The sequence below is a fragment of the Myotis lucifugus genome, unplaced genomic scaffold, assembly GCF_000147115.1.
Source record: "Myotis lucifugus unplaced genomic scaffold, Myoluc2.0 scaffold_10, whole genome shotgun sequence".
NCBI classification, from domain to species: Eukaryota; Metazoa; Chordata; class Mammalia; order Chiroptera; family Vespertilionidae; genus Myotis; species Myotis lucifugus.
The window spans coordinates 14,963,963-14,972,141 of NW_005871058.1; positions in this window are offsets into that span (position 1 = coordinate 14,963,963).

An 8,179-nucleotide genomic window follows, 5' to 3' on the forward strand; every position below is an offset into this window, starting at 1 on the left:
TAAAGGGTTTTCAGACAGGTTGTTTTTCTGTATTCCTGATGACAGACAGATTTGAGCCTACAAAGTCAATAGTAAATTTTATTAAAGTCATTATTTTCCTGTTACAGGCCTCGTGCTTTAAATAAACTACAGCTGACAATGCTGTCGCACATACTGTCATACTGTAAAATGTCCCCTCTTTATTACCGCAGGGACAACTCATTTAGAACTTTGAAAGTGTTTTCACGATGGAGTTGCTCATTTGCAGAGCTGGCCTATGGCTGTGTTTAAAGAATGTGGTTGATACTTCTCTTTTCCTCTAAATATCCTAGAGAAGAAAAAAAATCAACTTGCCAACACAACATTTTTAGGATAAAGATGAATGTCCCTTCTCCCTGGATAAAATATATCTCAATCACTCCATATTACTGGGCTCTGACTATGGATGACATTATTTTTTCACATTGTGTGTAAGCAAGGGCAAAGCACTTGACATCTACCTAAAATTAGGAATCTTAACTTTCCCACAAATTACATTCTTTAATGAATACCCCACCTCCTCTGCATCATCTTCTTGATCAACATAACCTTGAGTATATGAATGTAAAATTGCTAGAAATCAAATAATCATCCAGAAGACATTTTTAGGAAAATCAGAAGGAATGTGTCCATTGTTTTGGACCCATGGCTTACTATTTCAAGTTGTGCTCATTAACTCCCTTATAACCCACATGTCTCACCGTCCTTTAACATATATTGCAACATTTTAAAATGGATTTTCGTTTCTTTTCCACATGCACCCACACCCCTATGAAGGAGAAGAGAAAGGACCAGAGGGAACAACAACAACAACTTGCCTTTACATTTGAAGTCAGATGTAATCAATGCCACTAAATCCACATGCATTTCTTGAACTCTTCTCCTATTTTAAGATGTTTCTATAAAGTATATCTATACTGATCAGGACTATCAAATCCAGATAAAACTTTACACTACAGTCTTTAAGCTCAGTCAGAATTACCAGACTCTACTTTCTTCCCTTTGGAGAAAACACCTGAGCAGGAGAGGCCAGATGCGTCGTCAACTGTCTGCACGGACATGGTTGGTCCTCTCCTCTGCCCTTCAAATCTGCCAGCGTTTTACTTTAGCTTACGCTGCGTTCAGACCCAGAAGAAAGATGAGAAGATGTATGTAAACCCTTGTCCTAGACTAATAAAGGCTTGATCAATGGCATGTCTTTGATTTCAAATCGAGGTCTCTCCTGTTCGATCTTTAGACAGCAATCTTTGCTGCCGGTCTGTGCCTACATTCAGAGATTGTTGGTATCTATTTCTGTGGCCTTTCTGATCAAGTGAAATAGGATGGAGACCATATAGTGTTTTCTCTTTGATATGGAAAATAATTCATGTAAATGAGTAGCTAATAAGTTCTATCCCTCTAAAAGGATAAATATTATTTAGTTAAAAAATTATAATTTTTTCCTGGTTTATTTTTTTATTATCATACTATATCTAAGCTATGTTTAGATGTTTTGTACATAAATAGCTCACTTCCCACTACACATACACATATTCCACATACACACATACACATACAACACAACTCATGACCTAGTCAATAACTATAACAACCACGAATTTCCCCACAGTTCATAATCCCAGCTAAACCGCAATCATTGGAGTTCCTTTTACCACATGGTGTGAACTTAGATGGTATCAAAATGCCTGATTTATGATGTGTGTGTTACTGTTCAGTTAAAAGTGCTTTTCCTATTTTTTCTTATCAATAGAAAACTTTAAAGATATTTAAAAGCAATGCCTTTAAACCTTCTGGCTGCCATAAAGCAAAAATGGCAGGTGGCTATATGAAAGTGGTAGAATACATTTAAAGGACGTCATTCACAGGGAAAAGGTGTATCATTGCTTAGAGCCCATTTTACACTTTCTCCTGGGAAGAATGGGTTTTGGGGTGATGTGGGTTTCTTTCCATTTGCCCAGTGCGAACATTAGCTGCTTTATAGAGCAATGTTGTTATTTTTAAGGAAGATGGAAAAATGAAACATTAGAAAACCTCAGCAATAAGGAGAGCTGAGTCTGACAACGATAAAGAGGCCAGAAATGTCAACTTAAAGCCACAAATTACTTAAATAAATAAAAAAGCTTAAAATGCTTTACCATTAGGCAACCTTTTTGAGAAGCAGAGGAGAAGGAACCTAATGCTCATGAAACAAGACTAATTAAGGAAAAGGAGAGAAACATATTATGTTTGCTACCCCAAAGAGGTTATATGATGTGACTCAGGCATACTTCTTAAAGGGGAGACAATACTTCGATGTTCAGAGCAAATAAAAAATTATAAATATTGTGAATATGAGCTGCTCGGACAAGTCTCTAAAACCTGTTGCAGTAAGAAGTTAGGTTCAGAATAAACAATACAATTGGCTCTTAACCTGTACCGTCTCCATTTGAGCTCCTTTATGGGAAGTAACTAACATGCCTCCCTTCTTCCCATCTCTCTTGAATTCAGGGGCCACTGAGAACCTCCAAATGTCCAGATGTCATCAAGGTGAAGCTATTACATTTTTTTCTCATTAAAGGCAAAGATTCCTGACGTGTGTCACTCCAAAACAGAAACTACTCATATTTAAGACTATAGTTGAAATTGCTATGCAGATATTATGATAGTATTATAATAAAGTATGATAAATACTTTAGGAAGACATGATGGCTTTTTAGCAAGGAAGCTAAGCTTGTGTTTATGACAGACAATAATAATGCGTCCTGGGTAACAGTTAAGCCACTATCACGATGTCACAGGTTCTTAGACATTTAAGCTGGAGGGCAAGCCCTCCCACTTTACTAATGAAGAGTCGAGGCCCCACCTGGAAGGACGTGCCTCAGTGCTTGGCACCCATCAGCAGCGGAATGGATGGGAAAAGTTTATTGATGTGTTTGTATCTCCACCTGGGGCTCTGATAGTGTAGGAATTAACCCATTCTTCCACATGATGGTTATTTCAACCTAAGTGCACCCTAAACGTGATGCACAGTCCCAGAGGCAGAATGGACGTTTTCAGATGTCTTTACGCAGAAAGAACACTGAAGGCTGGTGTCAGAGTGAAAGTAATCGCTTGCTTGAATGCTGTTATTGTTTTTTATTCCAGAGTGATACACAGAGACAGAAATGGAAGCCCCCCTCACTCCTGTCTCTGGTGATACTATGCCTAATTATCATGTTTCATCATTGTTAGCCTTCCTTCCCCCTGATAAACAATTAACCAGTATTAATTTTTAATTTTGGACTCATCTTTCAGTTGTGCTTCTGATATCTTTGGAAGCAGAATGAAGAGCATTGAATTGAATAGGCTATACAGTTGATTTTATTAATTAGTAGGAAATATTTATTAAAACAATAACAGCAGTGGAGCCCAGCCAGTGTGCCCCAGTGGACTGGGCATCGCCCCATGCCAAACCAAGAGGTCGCCAGTTTGATTTCTGGTCAGGGCACATGCCCAGGTTGTGGGCTTGATCTCCGGTGGGGGGCATGCAGGGGGCAGCTGATCAATGTTTCTCTCTCACTGATGTTTCTATCTCTCCTTTCCTCTCTAAAAAATCAATAAAGATTTTTTTTTTTAAGTAAGCAATGGAAAAGAGAAAAATGTTAATTCAGTCTTTATGGACATTGCTAATTTTGTGAATTATTATGAAATAATTTGACATACAAGGCCTATAAGTATTATTTACAGGGTTATACAAAGGTATATAAGTATTATATACAATATGTATGTACATATAATGTGGAAATATTATATACTATTCATATTATTTAGTGATATAATTAGTACTCACGAGGTTATACAAAGATATATAAACGCTGAAAGAAAATATGTAAGCCAGTTTTACAATGATCATAAAAATAATGTTTTTACATATATGCAAGAGGATCCCACTGTGAAATAGAGAATGGACAGTTTTCATGGCCAGGTCCCTCATGTGCTCGGCACCCACCCTTCTATGCCATGCTTTGCGTACATAAGACCTTGGAATTTCCTGCCCAAATTGTCCTAACCCTTCCTCTGGTGCCTGAAAACCTCACTGCCTGGACTCAATCTTCCAAGGAAAGATTGCACTCATTGTAGAAGTTTGTGTTTTTTTAAAATATTTTTGGATCACAATTGAACATAGGTAATTAAAACCACAGAAAGCAAAACAGTGGATAAGGAGATATTACTGCAACTCACTTTTAAATGATCTACACTGATAATAGACAAATATGTAAATTGACCATACCTCTGCTACGCCCCACAGTCAATCAGGAGGGAATATGCAAATTAGCAGGACAAAGATGGTGGCAGCCACGGAGCCAGCCAGAGCAGGCGGGAGGCTTGGGTTGCCCCCGGCGACGGAAGAAGCCAAGCTTCCCACCAGCCTGGGCTGGCTGCTGAAGGAGGGGCCTGTGGGCGGTGGCCACAGAACTGGCCTGAGCATGCAGGAGGCTTGGGTCGCCGGGGCTGGCCGCCGAGGGAGGGGCCTGCAGACGGCCCAGCAGTTGGACACCCCCCGAAGGGTCCCAGATTGGAGACGGTACAGGCTGGGCTGAGGGACACCCTCCCCTCTGCCCCGCCTCTTGCACGAATTTCGTGCACCAGGTCACTAGTCATTGAGATAATTCAAAAGCATCCTGTATAATACAAGGGTAATATGAAAATTGACCCTAAGGTCAATTGAGGGTCCCTGCTGCAGGGGGGTGGCCAGCCTGAAAACCGCCCTCAGCCCCCTACCCAGGCTGGCCATGCCCCCATGGGGTGAGGGTCCCCACTGAGGGGCATGGCCAGCCTGCAAACAGCCATCAGCTCCTCACCCAGGCTGGCCAGGCACCCCAGCAGTGACCCCCACCCTGAAGGGGGTGTGGCCAGACTGAAAACAGCCCTCAGCCCCTCACCCAGGTTGGCCACGCCCCCCAGTGGGGACCCTTACCCCATGGTGGCCTGCAAACTGCCCCAGCCCTTTGCCCAGGCCAGCACTATCTCCAGTGGGGACCCCCACCCCAATGGGGGCATGGCTTGGCTGCAAACCACCACAGGCCCCTCTCCCATTCTGCCCCGCCCCCCAAGGGAACCCCCACCCTGATCCTGGACACCCTCAGGGCAAACCAGCCAGCCCCCACCCATGCACCAGTCCTCTATCTATATTAATAAAAGGGTAATATGCTAATTTGACAGGGAGACCTTCCAGGAGACCTTCCGGATGTTCTTCTGGACAAAGCCATGGTGGTGGGGCCGAGGTAGAGGTGGTTAGGGGCCAAGAGGGGAGGGCAGTTGTGGGTTATCAGGCCAGGATGGGACGGCAGTTGTGGGTGATCAGGCTGGGGGGGCAGTTGGGGGTGATCAGGCCAGCAGTTGGGGGTGAGCAGGCTAGCAGGGGGGCAGTTGTAGGTGATCAAGCTGTTGGGGGGGCTGTTTGGGATGATCAGGCCAGCGGTTGGGGGTGAGCAGGCTCACAGAGGGGGCAGTTGGGAGCGAGCAGGCCGGCAGGGGGGGCAGTTGGGGCAAAGCAGGCTGGCAGGGGGTCAATTGGAGGTGATCAGGCTGGCGGGGGGCGGGTAGTTTGGGTGAGCAGGCCGGTGGGGGTCTAGTTGGGGGCGAGCAGGATGGCAGGCAGATTGGTTAGGGGCAATCAGGCAGGCAGGCAGGTGAGCAGTTAGGAGCCAGCAGTCCTGGATTGCGAGATGGATGTCCGACTGCTGGTTTAGGCCTGATCCCGATGGGTCCCAGATTGGAGAGGGTGCAGGCTGGGCTGAGGGACACCTCGTGCACAAATTTCACGCACCGGGCCACTAGTCATTGAGATAATTCAAAAGTATCCTATATAATACAAGGGTAATATGCAAATTGACCCTAAGGGCTGAACAACTGGGAATGACCAGTTGCTATGATGAGCACTGACCACCAGGGGGCAGACACTCAGTGCAGGAGCTGCCCCCTGGTGGTCAGTGCACTTCCACAGGGGAAGGTCCACTCAGCCACAAGCTGGGCTGATGGCTGCAAGTGCTGCAGCAGTGGCGAGAGCCTCTCCTGCCTCCATGACAGTGCTAAGGCTGTCCGACTGTGGTTTAGGGAGCAGACCTAAGCCCTCAGTCAGACATCCCCTTAGGGCTCCCAGACTGCCAGCTTAGGCCTGATCCCCCTTGAACTGGGCCTAAGCTGGCAGGTGGACATCCCCTGAGGGCTCCCGGGCTGCCAGAGGGCATGGGCTGTGTCATTGGACCCCCTCCCCCCCGAGTGCACAAATTTTTGTGCACCGGACCTCTAGTTTAAAATAAAATGAAATGAACAAGCCATATATCAAAATTTGTGAGATTCCTCTAAAGCAGTATTTGAAGGAAATTTATAGCTGAAGTGCTGACATTAAACAAATTTCAACTAGATGTTTTCACCTCTGCCTTAAAAAATTTGAAAAAATAACAAATGAAACAAAAAATAAGAAAAAATATAAATAAACCCAAAGTGTGCAAAGAAATATATGAAGATATAAGCATTAAAGTGGAAGATAATTAAGCAAAAAAACAGAAAAACAATAGAGAAAAATCAATGAAACCAAAAGCTGACTTGAGAAGATCAATATAAGTAATAAACCTATAACCATACTGATGGTAAGTAAATGAGAGCAGACACAAATATATAATATCAAGAGTGAGAGAGGTGAAACCAATGCAGATGATAGGGAAATAATTTGAAAAACTTTATGCCAACAAATCTGACAACTTAAATAAAATAGATAATTCCTTGAAGAATAATGGCAAATCTCACTAAAATAAATAAATAAAATTAAAAACCATACATCTACTAAAAATTTTAAATTATATTTAAAAATATTACCATTAAAAAATTTAGGCCCAAACAAAGAGATTACAAAAAGAAAAAGCATAGAGCAATATCTTTATGAGCATAAATGTGAATATTCTAAACACAGTTTTAGCAGACCAACTTCAACATTACTTAAGAAGATAAATACCTCCTGACCAAATGGGCTTTATTCCAGGAATGATTTAACATCTAAAAATGATCAACATAAATCAATGTAATTCACTATGTGATAGATTAATAGATTTTTTTATAAAAATCTGATTGCCATCTCAACAAATGTAGATAAAGTATTTGATAAACTTAGAGCAAAACTGAAAAAAATATGTTCAAGATCTGAACACTGAAAACTATAAAACACTGCTGACAGAAATTAAAGACAAATAATTGGAAAAATATATCATATTCATGGGTCAGAAGACACAATATTGTAAAGATTCTAATTTTTCCCAAATTGATCTGTTGAATCAATACCCAATCAAAAATGCAACCAAGTGTCTTTGCAGAAGTTGACAATCTGATTTTAAAGTTTAAATGGCAATAAAAATGATATCAGATAGTGCAAACAAATTTGAAAAAGAAAATCAAATTGGAAGCCTAACTTTACTTGATTTCAAGGCTTTTTGTAAAGTTACCAAAATTGAGACATCATTATAGTGATATAATGATAAATAGGTCAATGAAACAGAATAGGTAATCTATTAACAGACACACATGTAAGATGAGCTCATTTTATGACAGAGATACCAAGGTAATTCAGCAAATTGATACTAAGACAAATGGTACTAAAACTTTTAGGTATCCATATGCAAAAACATTCACTACAATCCATAGCTAGTATGATATACAAAAATTAACTAAAAAGACAATTTTGAAGCTAAATATAAAATCTAAAACTGCAAAATTTTTAGAAGAAAATGAGAATATTTTGATTTGGTGTTAGGCAAATATTTCTTAATTATGTCAACAAGAGTACAATACATTGAAGAAAAATTATGATAAATCGGACTTCATCACAATGAAAAAGACCTGCTTTTTGAAAGACACTGTTAAAAGACTGAAAAGATAAGCCAGAGATTGGGAGAAAATACTTGGAAAACACCTATCTCATAAAGAACATGTATCTAGAACTTTTCTCTAGTTGTGAGAGAACTCTTACAACTCAATAATAAGAATATAAATAACCCAAAAGTTAGAACAAGGTAGAATAAATACTTTGCCAAAAAAGATAAGATATAACAGATAAGCATATGAAAAGATGCTTAACATCATTATTTACTAAAAAAATACAAATTAAAAGTGGAATGAATATCACTACATACATTAGAATGACTAACAT